General features: G+C 40.6%; 1 protein-coding gene across 2 annotated transcripts in view; it reads right to left on the reverse strand.

Moving 5' to 3' along the window:
- Positions 1–14,792, reverse strand: part of slc12a4 (solute carrier family 12 member 4) — a 194,754-nt gene that overhangs the window by 140,253 nt on the left and 39,709 nt on the right. The gene's annotated exons all lie outside the window — the stretch shown is intronic.

Raw genomic sequence — 14,792 nt, forward strand, 5'->3', positions numbered from 1 at the left:
GCGAATAAAGCATAATAAATGTGAGGGAGATTGGAAGGAGAGCAGAATGAATTGATTAAAGGGAAATGGATCGTCATCTCTCGTTATTGTGGCATTACCGCAGAACTGAGAACCAGGTGCAATAGGTCCCCGCCTACATAACAAGTGGGAGGTCAATTGATTAATCATGCTGCATTTTATTGATGTAGACTGCATGGCAAAGGAGAAGAAAGGTCACATTGAAAGCTTTTGTTTAGTTTCCTTTTAATGGCCCTTTGTCTCCTCCTTACTCAATAATCCCAATATTTAACATTTAAAGTAGAGGTCATGCTAGGCCGGCAGGTTCCTGATTTTCCAGTTAGAATTGATTTTGAATCTAAATAACGGTTGACGTAAATGCTTTGTATCAAGCAAGTCAGTCAAGAACAGGAACAACCTTCCAAAAATGCCTGAGTCTTGGAGCTAATCTAATGTATCACAAGGTTGGTAGGTAGGATTTGCCGGTTCTTGGCGAAATATAAATCAACCAGTTCCTTCAGCCACAACTGCCCCATCACGGTGGAAACATCTAAACTCCCTTGGACAGTTATTGTTCCCTGAATGGGGCGTTCCACCCCAGGGGACATCAATGACCAAAGCAGGCCTGAGACACTGCTCATAATTTCTTGTTTATGGCCCTCCGTGGTGTATCTGTGCCATAGCATTGGTGTGGAAACAGATTTACGGTTGCTAAATTTGCAGGTGATAAAAAAAAGGGGAAAAAAAAGGTCAAAGACGAGGCCACTAACTCTCGGCTATTCACGTCTTGATTCCCGCGCTCCAGTCTCCGGAGAGCCTCTCCATTGTGAGGGAAGGCAATCCATGATTCCACATGACAAACTGGATTTTTCCTCGAGTGAGTCTTGCTGAATTATTTTGGTCCCTTCGATTGAATCTGCAACCCCGGGAGAATTTCCCTCCACTGTTGCTTTTGAGCCGTAAGCCTCGATGGCCAACCGATGTCGATACTCAATCTACGGCGTGGCCCCTGAAGCTGAATGAAAAATGCTAACAGGGGCGGTTTGTTTGTTTGTCTCCAGGAGGGGGCGAGGGGGGGGGGGGGGGGGGGGGGGTCAGAACAAGACCCTTTTGACAGCTCCATTTTTCCAATCTTTGGGAGTTGGGGATAATCAAGGAGTATGGATTGGAGGAACAGAGTGCTGTCTTTATCTGTGTTTGACTTGTAATAAAAAGAAGTGACGGATTTTTCCTATGGCTTATTTTGGAGAGCTGGCTTTACGTAGTCGCTTTGTGACGACTGTCATTGTGATGTCATTATCTATCGTTTTGATTCCAATGCAATTTACTGAATTTACAATCGGCCTCTTACAAATTATAATATAATACGATTCGATTCACTCCATTTATGATGCGATTTTCTTCAATTGTGGTACGATTCAATCCGATTCTGATACAGTAAGAGTCAGTGTGATTTGAAGGTGATACAGTTGACGAAATTTAATAACATCATGAATCGATGCACTCGGTTTTTACGGTGTACACTTTTTAACTTTCCACGTTTCCTTCTTTCTCGATAAATCGACAACACAGACGAAGTTGCTAGGTTTCGAAATGTAACAGAGGACGAAAAAACTCACGTGATATTTTAATTAGGACAGATGGTCTTCAATTTTAATTAGAACATCCAAGTTGTTCCACATATGAAGGAGATGAGATATTTGAAAAAGTGTCCCTTGAACCGTGCCATTTCAATTCAACCTTTGTGCTGATTCTGGGAAAGTTAGTTTTGCATCCTGTTGAAATCAAAATGAAGTTATCTAGTGTCAGATAGAACCGTCATCATTTGAATTTTTGAGCAGCATTACGAGTAAAAATGCTTTATGATACCCCAGGTGAAATCGTCATCCATTTATGATTTGTTTGAGGCCCATGCCATGTCAATATAAGCCAAATGTGCCCAAGAGCATTTCTTTGAAATTCATTCCCCCGTGTTTCATTACACCGTCGGATCGCTCGTCTCAAGGTAATCCTGAATAACGACCTTTCAACTTCTTAACCATATCCGATGCAAATATTTACCACATTGACTTATCACTTGTCACTTATGGCGCATTTAGCGCCTGACTTTTATCGTCCATTAATCTATCAGTGCATCCATTAGGGACACTCAAGCACTCGGAAGCCTGTGCACTTTCCAGAAGGCCCTCTTTACTATTCTCCGCTTTAATGGCGAAGCAGCTCGCAACAAGTGAAGCATAAACCCAGCCACGGTCAGAACGTAAATTGGAGATGATGCATAGATGAGACTCCTGCATGCATTGCGATGTGCTCCCAAGAGGCTTTTGTGCACGGCGAGGTCCCCAGGCGGAGAAAACTCTCGACAAATGGGTGACAAATTCCAATTTCATTACATGCAGATTCACAGAGTAACAAAGGATTATAACTAAATGAAAGCATGCGCAAGACGTCGGTAAGCAAAAGCAGCAGAATCCCCGGGATCCCATTATGTATTACAAAAGCTTAATCAATATCTAATCAAGGGGAATACAGAGCGCCCGTGTCTTATGGAGGTCTTTGTTGTCGGAGGTGAGGGTTGCCATGGCGATTGGACGGGTGCGGGGGACCTTAGTGCTGCAGAGGTATTGATGGAAATTAAGAAGCATTGATGAGACCTGACGAGGGCAGGATGGAAAAGGGAGATAATTAAACAGAGATGCAGGAGGGGGAGGGTGGACGCAGAAGAGACTCAGCTGGGAAAATGTGGACAGTGTACGTATTCAGATCAAGAATATTGTGCAAACGCACAAGCCCGTCTATAATTTTGTCCTCATTGGGGTCACAGGTAAAAGGAGCCTGACAATGTTGCATGTATTGTGACTATTTTACTGATCAATCACGGCAAGCTTCCCGTTACAACTCATCAGAAATGATGCAGACAATAGTTTCTATCCTTTCAGGGAGAAAAAATGCACAGAAACATTTGTCTGGACCTTTAAAGGTGAGTTTGGCTTCCAATCAGTGTTCCCAATTTTACAAGTGGTTGAGATGAAAAATCAGGTCTTAGGGATTCAAAGGATGGTTCTGGCTTGCACGGAGGGTCCTGATTAATTTGAGTAATTGGAATTCAAATGTCATAATGAAATTGAAAGTTCAAAGTTGGGTTTAAAAATAACATGACAAACATTTCACTCAGTCCATTTCTAATCATTTCAATATAATAATTATATATATATATGGTAATTTCAAATAATTTCAATATAATCATATATACATATATTTATGTATATAATTATTATATTGAAATTATTAGAATTTTGTAAACCATTGGACTGAGTCAAATGTTTGACAACTCTGAATTACCTACTAGAGTCCCCCGTTCCTATTCCCAATAAAACTCCCGAAGGGTAATATTTTTCAGGGTTAAAATGGGCTCTCTAAATTTAAGAAAGTTGCGCGCAAGCTATACAAACATACAAAATGACTCTACGTTTGTTCGTTGTTCACTCCTATGTAATTCATCGGGTGATAAAACTGGAAGAGAAGATTGAAAAGAAGCCCCCCCATTAAAAAAGAAAAACTGCAAGGCTGAGTGGGTGCTCATCCAGCAGGCCTGCATGTACTGTAAGCGCGTGTCCACTCTGTCGGCACCTGATTAACACTTGAGATAATACGGTCATTAAAGTTGCCCCTCAATCAATACGTCCGATAGAGTAATCAAGGTAGAGATTGAATGAACTCGGACCACCGTGGAACACAACGCGGACCTTTTAATCAGAGACGCTGAGGCGTTACACTAGATTGTTTCCTTTTGTTTAATTGACAATATACGGTACGCGATTTATTTACAGTCGAGTAATGAATGAAAAATAAGTAGTAATTGGACCATGAAATAACATCTTCACAAAAGAATTAATGGATAGACTGGCTTGTATTAAGGATCTCCGTCACTGCCATAGTGAACTCAGATGACCTTCTTTCCGTGTGACACAAAGTAAATAAAATATGACATTATCAGGGATGACAAAATGTCACACGACTTCTGCTCAGTATCCATTTAGAGGGTTATTGCATTTTCTTTGGCTTTGTGGCTACTTTTGTGATGCTGTAACAGAAGATCACAAGGGGATAACAAAAACCAATAAATAAGAATCATTTTTATAGACCGAATATATTAAACACACAAAGAATTGGTCTCAGATAGATTTCGCACTCCAGTCATTCATTCCACAAGAGGGCGCCAGAGACAGACATATTTTTGGCCTGAGAACAAAAACAGCATATAGATGAGTTTTTAGCCGAAAAATGTACTAAATTCCGAAAGTGAAGAAATGCAGAAGTTTCGAAAAACATCCCTTTTAATGTGCATGACCAAAACTCGAGACACGAGCAGGAACAAACTCAGTCATAAAAGGAGCACAGCTCCAAAGAGCTTCCTTTCATTGCTTACTCTGGTGTCAAGTTGGTGCACCAGAATAAAAGTTCACCGGAGAAGACGACGGCAACAACAAATAGACACCGTCATTACTTTTACCTACGGCTGTCCTTAATATCCGATTTCACGTCTCTCGGAGGAATGAATGAAGCCAGCTGTGCTATTGCATCACCTTACAAGCAACAAAGAGATCCGCAAAAGCATCTCTCCTGGCGATTTAACAGCGGTTTGCCCCTGCAGGAGCTGGCACGCACGATGCCAGTGTGGTTCATAAAAAGGCCCATCACTGCGGGGAAGTGAGGCTAATTCTTCTCCGAGAGAGCGGCTCTCGTAAAGAGACATTGCGGCGGGCCCCCACTTTAATGGAGCTGATGCAACTCGGAGGCAACACTTGGGTTGTTTCCGCCCTCGGTTTCCCCGCGCACGCGTCGAGGAAGCGGGCCGCCGCCGATTGGCCGGCGCTGCTCTCGACACGGGCCAACCCGCTCGTGAGGTCGTCGGATTTGGACAATCTGTTGTCATCCCTCTACCAGCATGGTCCGTGCGGTCGCTTGTCTTGCTTTACAACTCGTTTCACATTACTGCGTAAGTTTAAAGTTCATTTTCATCAAAAAAGGATGTTTGAGGATCGGCCCGCCGGGTGCAAGATGCTGCTGGTATCTTAGCAACCTGTGCGGCAACTGAGGTGGGGGGGAAAAAAATCTTATTAACCTGTTGCTATGACAACAGTGATAGACAATAAGTCTCCTTGAGCAGCATGATCAGAATAGCTTGTAAAGGAAATATGTTATCTGCCGTATATGACTCTGCTGGATGGCCATTGCATTATCTTTGCTCAGTAAACTGATGCAAACCGCAGCCAACCAACTCAGTGAAAACAAAAGAACGGAAAAAAACAAAAAACAACCAAGCCTTTTGTGTCCCTCCTCCGCATGGCGTGCAATTAACGCTTCACAGTGTAAATTCAGCATCCGATCAAGGTTGATTTGAATTGACGCTATTCCGAGAAAGGAGAAAAGAAAATTGATGTATTTGTTTTCTTTTTTCTTTTTTGCAATTACGCCCCTCGCGTCAATTCATCAAGAGATTTGCATGAGGTAAGTGTCGCTTCGCTGTCTACTGATGCATTTTTTATTATGTTTCAATTAAGGTTGGAATCCAATTAGGGCTGTCATTCCCATCAACCAACAAGGGGTCTCTCCTTTGTCAAGGACTCTTATGTAAAGCATATCAATGCAGTCCAATGAATAAATATATCAATTAATTAAATGGGTCTGGTATTGTTTTGAAAGTGGATAACCAAGACAGGAAGGATATTGATACATTTCAAGTGTAAAAGTTGATTCTTCAAAGACAAAAGTCTATACGTCAAGTGGGAGTTAATGCTAAAGCTTGCCATAGTTTTTATAAAGCTCAGCACATGAAAGCGCTCACCTCAAACCAACCCCGACATGTTCCATTCCCTCGCCAGATGACACAATACCAGCGAAATATGCTAACAATCAGCCAACCTGAGAGGCAAATTCACACTGGGTGTTTAGTTTTTTTTTTTTTTTTTTTTTGAGTATGTGTGTTTGTTCAAATATGAATTAACATCATAATAATAATGTCAGACGCGGGCAAAGGAAAAAAAAAATGGACGCCATTCAAAGTGAGCCTTTTGGAGGTCGGCCTCTCATCGTGTGACATTGTGTTAAAGTCTTTTTTCTTCAGAACAAAAAAAAAACTGTAGAAAGTAGTCTTGAACTAGATGGGAGATGTGTGTACTTAGAGAAGCAGTCGAAAAGATTTGGACAGGCTATGAGAACTGTCATACTGCCCCCTAGGGATGAGGTGAAGAATTACAACCCGATGCTTCAGCACCAAAACACAAGGACAGCGCATGAAGGAGCGCTCCCTTGGGTGTCTATCATCAACACACTAATTGGATCTGCCATAAGAAAGTAATGATAAGGGGGACAAAAAGAAAAGGAAAAAAAACGTTGGCAGCTTGTCTGTTTATGTGGCTAAAAGCGATGAAACGGTGGAAATCCCCAAAGGCTTTACAGTATGTTTAAAATATATTTGAGGAAAAGTTTTGGGACACTTTTATAAATGAATCTTCTCCATCCTGTGATAACATAATGGGTATATTACTCAACTCCAAGTTGCCTTTAGTTTATAGTGATTTTATCGAAGTGTAGCAATCACAGCTGTGTTCATTGAAGGGAGGACAGCAAGCCATGCAAGAAAGTTCCTTACCAACATTTAACTTTTTTTTCTTAAACCCTACTGAGGAAAACCCACAAAGGACCCCCGTGACTGAAGTCGTCCACGTCCTTTATCAAACATTATAGCGGCGTTATTTTTCATTTTTTTTAGCCATGTTCAGCTCTAGTCGGTCGAGTACAAATATTACACAATAAAATGCAGCAGTTAGCGGATTTCGCACTTTGGCCGTTGTATTATCCTTCGCTAACTCGCTCTCAAGAGCGCATTTTTGCACCACTGTCCTGCCTCTTGTCATTTTTCCACCCGTCCCCTCATCGCTCGACGCCATCGGTGAAGACCCTGCGGCCTCCTACGTAGCGCCGGCGGCAAAGTGAGGGGCCGGTAGCTCGGCAACGCACCTAGCAACCGCTCCTTGTAACTATGGATGATAACCTGTTGCCAAGGGAGACAGAGATGGAGGATTGATTTTTTTTCTTCACTAAAGCTTCAAGTTCAAAGTGAATGAGAATTTAGTAATAAACAATCCAGCAACACACCACCATTCATGAAGTTATTAGTATTGTATTAGTCATAGTAGTCAGAAAGCAAATTACATTAAATTACATTTTAATAATTCACCGTTTAGAGAGCTAAAAAATGATATACATTCTGTTGTTATTCCTATAGAAATATAGGATTTTTTTCCGTTTATAGTTAAGAAAACACATCAGATTTTTTTTTTTTAAATTAGTAATAGTAGTAACCAGCAATATTGTTTTTTTTATTTTCAATGCTAATTTTACTTGAATATTTATATTTACATTTCTATAATTTAATTTTAATTTAATTATTTTTGAGAAGGTGACATTGAGCCTTGATTCATGTGTTTAATTACTTGTGGGGGTAATTGATAAGACATACTGACTAAAAACTAAAAGTTTAATTTGTGCTTAAAAAAGCAGTATAATCTTTCTCATTTTTTTTTACTCTTCACTTGACAACTTGATTTTCAGAATTCCTTCAATAACTCATGTTCCTTGATATTTTGGGTATATTTAGCATTTTTAGTACTTTTATGACATAGATTGAAAGAAAAAATATGGGGGGCTTAAGGGATACACTGACTTCATCTGTTGGTTTTGTTGTATGGCAGCCCCCCTCACTGACACATGCTTTTGTTGTGGACACAACAACTTGTAATTTAAACTAGGCCACCATTTTCCACAACCTCGCCTGGCGTCCCACAGACTGGCTTTTGTGGACGTGAAAGCCCACAATTGCCCAAATGCTGTGGCATCTCGCAGGCCCTGGCTAATGATAGGCTGCCACTCGAGAGCAGGCTGGAACAGAGCCGGCACGTCCTTGGAAAGTGCAAGCTGGTGAAGCCACCTGCTCTGTGTCATGCTCGCTCGCTCACCATTTAAACGCTCTCTCATGTCCATATGAATAGGGATCTTCTCCCGTTAGGCTTCACTGGTTATTAGAACATGCACTTTAAAGTTTGCATATTCATTTTGCATCATGACTTGGTGGTCTACCAATGACGCTTATTAGAGAATAGAAAGGTAAAATTAGTAGGTATCTTGATTGGATGAATCTTGAATCTTCAACAAAACAATAATCTCACACTTTAAAATATGACATGTATAACCCTGTGACCCTTATGAGGACAAGCGATTCAGAGAATTTACGGATATACTGTATTTATTTATTTATTTATTGGACTGATAGAATGGATGTTGATTTGTTGTCTATGCTGTAAGAAAAAAAGTATTTTGGCACCATCTTGTGGTTTTTCGTATATGTCCACAACTAATTTTATTGTCATTCAGTATATTTTATGTCGATTAATATTTGGGAAATTAGACGATTTGAGAATGTGTAGAAAATTATGAAAATAATACAAATGTAAATAAAATATATCATGATGTGCATTATTTTTAAGAATCTACAAAATGTTTGTCAATATCGTATTACATTTGACAGATTGTGGTATGTTGTATCATATTGTATATTGTATATCAAATATATCAGATTTTTAATGTTACATTTTTATGCAATTTACAGCTGACTCATACATAGGTACACTGGCATGTAGTGCTTTTTTCTGTCACATGAGGGTAGTCTAAGTCTGTTCCAGTAGAGCTTCTGGAACAAAGGCGAGTTAGTGTATGTAAATTGTGTGGAGGGTTTATGCCAGTCTAATTTCATGGCCAGTCAATCCACTGAGAATTGGACCTTGGGCCAAGAAGGCATTGTTGGAAAGTGATTGGTGAGCATAGCATTGTAAAAACAAAGTGGAATTTTTCCGCATTGAAATTGTTTTATCTCATCATCTGTCTTTGTCACTGTTTTGTTTGTGTGCTCGTGTGTGTTTGTATGTGTGTGTGTGTGTGTGTTAATGCAAGCAGGTAAAAGTTGATGAGGCACTCTATTTTTTGGGTGTGATGGGTCGCATGAGGACATACATCTTGTGCAATGTGTTTGGAATGAATTTGGAAGAGGAGCAACGGACACATGTAAATATTGGCACTGCTAAACACATAAGGGGAGGGGCTGAGGAGGCTAATCTACACAGCTAATTGATCAATTTGGTAAACAGAGGCCTCTTCTGGATGGGGAGGGGGGGCGTGGAGGTGCGGTGGGATCAGGGGAAATTTGTGGGTGATAACGCTAAAGTGCTAATGACTCATCTGTGGCTAAATGGAGTCAGGAGATGAGAAGGCAGCAAAGGAGCAAAGCAGCTGGTGGTCAGTGTGGAAGGAGAATGTGCCAAAAGGCTTGGGTAAGGAAAAAAAATAGATTTAGCGGCACTCAATGGCATGCTTGGAATATCAAATTGGCGACCATAACATTAGGAACACCAGAGTAATACAGTGAACGCATGTTTCTGATTCAACATTTGCAGATTTGCCTAATTCCTAACCCTAATCCTAACCCTAACTGTAATTTTGACTTTTCACAATTTTAGTGGCCTAACTGGTTGAAACGAGCAACACTCAACCACTGACCTCCACGAAGGACGTCAACCCAACATTAACCAAAGGGTTAAAAAGGTCAAAATAGAAAAAACATTTTTTTAAATTGATTAATCTGGGGTCCTCATGATGCCCTAGTGGAAAAACTGGGAAAGTAATTTTCACATGTATCCAGATTTTCCAGTGGCTCAAACCCACTAACAACATTTTAATGAACTTTTTGTTAATCCTGCTGACTGTAGCTTTGCAATTATTTATAGTTTCATCATGTCAAAATGGCTGATGTAAAAGAGCTCATTAAAACGTCCGAAATGGCTTTGCGACTTACGCACGTAAGGTGTGATATTGGCTAATTCCTTCATAATGTGGTTCAGTCAATTTGGTGCATTGTCGCCTCGCAGGGGTGGGTGGGGACAATGTACGTGGGGGGGTAATTCACTGACAAGAAGCGCTGTGATGTTCTCAATGTGCCAAGTAAGTGGTGCTGAACGAGACGAGCTCGGGCGCCTGACAACCAGGTGGATTGGGTCCCCACCCTCATTCCCACCGTCTTTCATTTGAATAATGCATGCTAATTACCTACTTGCCGCCGCACAACTGTCACCCCACCAGGCCCCAGAAGACATTCTCGCACATACACACACGTTGCATGTATGGCGGACACACACTTCAGAATATGCAATCACTGGCACACACTTGCCTAAGCGTTGGCACGTTCACCACCGGAACTTTAAGAGAACCCAACAAAAGCCGCTGTCAGGTTAGCATGTAGGCTAATGATAGCGTACGTCCACCCCTTTGCTGGAAGAGCTAAACGAGCTGAACGTTAAACACCGCTAGTCTATTGTACTTAATTTACTGTATTTATATAGTGGATTTATTTCTTTACTATTAAAGTATTGTACAGTGAAACACTCCTTTAGCCATTTTCAGCAGTAAAAAAGTTCACCTTTTTTCATAAATAATAATCACAAATAATTTCATAATGATGTTTAAAAACAAATTTTTCCACTTGCTGTTAGATGGAAATGACATCACTTGAGGTGAGGGCTCAGGTAAGCAATAAAAGATGACTCAGCTTGCAAAAGTCACATGACCAAAGAGAAAAAAGGTGAGCCGTAATTGATTAGCTGAGCTCTCAGCACGTGATGTCATTTATAGTCAACAGCACATTGCTAAAAGCGATTTTAAAGATATTAAATGTACAGTACATAAAAAACAATAGCTGCTAGTCCATTGTGAGACTTCTATTGTGCCAGCTTGTTTTTGTTGTTGTTTTTTTTTTAATCCCCAAATTTGAGCTTTGCTTCCCCAGAAAAATTGTTTTGGCACAACCTGCGCTTCCACTGATTAGCTCTCTGCCTGCAATATGCTGAGGTAAAACTTGGCCAACTGCTTGCACGTGTGTATGTGTTGCTCAACTTCCAACTTCTGCAGTGGCCATGATTTGCGGATCATTTACCGCCCCCACTTTTTGTCCGCTGGTGAAAGTCCTGCCATTGGTATGCAAAGCGTGGCGTGTCCTCAACAATAATTTGAGGATAAAATCAATGACGCCGTCAGTGAACGCTCTGTGGTTTTTACGGCCGCCATCAGTGACTTTGAGGAGGGCAACTGCGCCTCTCCACCGACGCGGGGCCGAGGCTTTTTGACGGATCTTCAACAGCTGTGTTGGCGGGTGCAAGCATGTTGACAAGGCTGCCCATTAACGCAACACCTGACACATGCGAGATGCACTACGGCCCGTCTGTGCCCATTTGGGTCATTATGTCACCGTTCCGCAACTGCGGAGGGCCGCGCTCCACCATAATGGACCCCCCACCCCAACCCCACGTGATCCCATCTCACTCAGATCTCCATTAAGATGTCAAAGCAGCCGTTTGTATTTTTGAGACAGCCCGCTCACCGCCACCCCTCGGCCTGCTAAAGCGTTATTTATGACGCTTATTAGCAAGTGTAACCCAGCCATCAATTAATGTCCTGCGGGCATGCTCAGCAATCGGCTCCGTTGGCGTCGGACCAAATGTACTGGAAAGTCCATTAATACAAAAATCTACACTTAAGCACTCATTTCTAAGAACACGTTGAGAGGAACACAAATGCGCAGCTTTAGGGTGCAGGTGAGACATCCAGTAACTATCTAGTATAATTTTTTACAGTAGCTAGCTATCCATCCATCTATTCAGAGGGATGTCAAACTCGTTTTTCTTACGGGCCACATCGTAGTTATGATTTCCCTCGTGGGGCTATTATTGACTATCTCATACTAATATATAATCCTATATAATACACATTACAAATACTAATACTCATTATCACAGACATACAAAAGAATTCAGTAAAAAAAAAAAAAATTCAACAATTTTCAAAATTTGTTTGAAAGTGAGTTATTTAAAGGAAGAACATTTGCTTTTGGTATTTTAACAAGTAACATTGAGTTGACACATGATTTGCCTTTACGGGCCACATAAAATGATGTGACGGGCTGGATCTGGCCCCCGGGCCTCGAGTTTGACACCAGTGATCTATCGTTAAATATTGTCAGGGTCACATCTCCCTAAACGCAGAAGATGCATTTTCCATGGCGGGCGAGATTTGCTTTGCTTTCCTTTTAGCCTTGACATGATTGCAGGCATGTCAAACTCGTTGTTTTACATGACAGTGCTCGTGCACGATAGTGCTCCAACGTGCAATATTTTTTTTGTCATTTTAAATATGTTGAGTCTTTGCAAGACAGGAAGACAGTTTCTACAAAAATCTCAATTATTTCAACGCAATTCACTTTATTATGCTAAATGGGCTGAGCTGTTGCAAGTCTGAAAATTGCAGTCTACCTTTGTTATTATGTGACCGTTTTTCCCCGAGCAGACAACAAAACAATTATGAAATCACAAAAGGTGATGCCGCCATTGCTCATACGAGATGGCCAATTAGTCAAACGCTGTGTGCAGGGTGTTATCAGCACAATTCCATAACCTCGGAGATGAAGGACAGGAGTAAACACATCCCGTGTATTGAGCAAATTTTGTTTTCTCATTATGTGTGTGTGTGTGTGTGTGTGTGTGTGTGTGTGTGTGTGTGTGTGTGTGTGCGTGTGTGCGTGTGTGTGTAGTGTCACAAGTCTTTGTGTAGCTAAATTGGGGTGTCTACAAAGTCTGTAAATCTAAAAGAAAAAAAAACTTTCAAGTTTTGTTTGGTGTTTAAATGCAGGGACACAAGCTGGAATACAAAAGAAAGTTTCTTATAAATCTTAATGACAAAAATGTAATGTTACTTACAAAGAAACTATCAAGTATTGTTCAAGCTTTGATGTGTTGGGTTGCAAAGGTTTGAGGCAGATTTTGTGTACAACCTAATTGAAATCAAACATTTTGACAACAATTTGCATAAGTGTGCACACCCTCTTATAACTGCAGCGTTGCTGTTTTCAGATTTACGCCTAACTGGTATGATTTTTAACTGTACAGTATGATTAAGGAAGCAGAGTGTCAAAAGTCATATAGAAGGGATACAACAGATGCCGCCTTGATATTTATCACCGGAATACAACTCCCAGCAAACAGTTCCACCGATTAGGCCGGGCCATACCAATCCTGGGGCGACAAATCACATCAGGAACGGTCAAACTTAGTTTCAAAAGGACAGACTTGCGGGAGCAGGCCTGCATTTCAAATTGAAGCACCGTGGGAACCCCTGAAGGATTATTTAGGGCATGCTGGTCTGTTTGCAAAAGACAGATAGAGTAGCAGACGTCTGTAGAGGACATAACAATAACAAATGACAGACTCGTGAGTATTGCTAAATGCTTCCAGGCTCAATACCAGCCTATAAACTAGCCATTGTTACTACTGAACAAATGAAAAATAATGTCTTTTTATTTTTTAGAAATAATGCTTACTTAATTTTTAAAGTTATCTAGCATGCTCAAAATTACCATTAAATTAAATGTTATGGGTTTTTTTTCTGTGTCTTGAAATGTTTCGAGAGAAAATGAGGTGCATTACTTGGCCGGAACCAATAGAGGCGCTATTGATTCAGTCATAATGTTTTCTTTTAAACAATTGGTTTCCCATACTTGAGTCATAAGAGAGTTCCATTTTTAATTTGTTGTCACTGACCTACACTAACACAATAGTTGGTGACATACTTTCAATAAATATTTGTATGAAAATGCTTCTCGACTGAAAAATATAACTAATTAGAATATGCCGCGCGATGCATTATGATGCCATTTGTAAGATTCGAAATGTTGTATGTCGGGGCCCGGCGAAGGTCTTTTACCACTCAAGTGTAGAGTTTTGTTTTTTTCGTTTTCTAAGGCAACAGTTCACCCCTGAAAGTAATAACAGCTTGTCTTTGCTCCTTTTTTGTGAGGTGACATTTGCCGCCTATGATTACCGCCGAGCATCTGCAGCCATTTTCAAAGTCAAACTGTTGGTGCAGAATAACAACACCATTCAAAAATATAAGCCTGGTTATTTTACATTTGACATTGGGCATAGCGATGTAGGTCAATACACACCGGGAGGACGCATGTTCAATTCTTTGGAAGCAGCTGAAAAATAAGATGAATAGACCGTGTTTTTTAAATTACTTTATATTGTTGTTCCCAAGAACACAAAATGATGCTATAATAATAGAGCTTTGAAAAGTGACATGGTTTGACAATTTTCTTTTTGGGTCCAAAAATTGTTGCTGTTCTTGCTTTTGACACATTTCAACAGACCCACTTGGCATCACGGCCAACTTGGTACGATGAAGAAAGCGTATCGGAAAATGTGACCAATATGCTTGACTGTAAGATCCAACTTTTTAATTAAACAGACCACAAATTAACTGGTTTTAAATGTAGTTTTATCTACTGACCATGGCTAGCTGCAGTTTATTCCCCACGGTATCATTGTTTCACTATAAATAAACACACTCGTCTATTGCCAAGTCGCCATCTTTTGTAATTAAGCCTTTTAAAGCCGAGATAAAGACCCCTGTGTTGGAAAAGTTCTCCACTTCAGATGATAAGGCTAATTACTTTCTTTCAAATGAAGGTGGTGCCCCGACTCGCAGCTCATTTAAATTCAAATGCACACGCGTATCGCTGTTAAGCTGGATTCATTTAGGACCACACAGAGACGCTATATTAATGTAAAGTATGTTTTTAATCGACCGGGAGCTGCTCAATACAGAAGTTGGGGATAATTATTATATATTTTACT

Source organism: Syngnathus scovelli, chromosome 4, assembly GCF_024217435.2.
Source record: "Syngnathus scovelli strain Florida chromosome 4, RoL_Ssco_1.2, whole genome shotgun sequence".
NCBI classification, from domain to species: domain Eukaryota; kingdom Metazoa; phylum Chordata; class Actinopteri; order Syngnathiformes; family Syngnathidae; genus Syngnathus; species Syngnathus scovelli.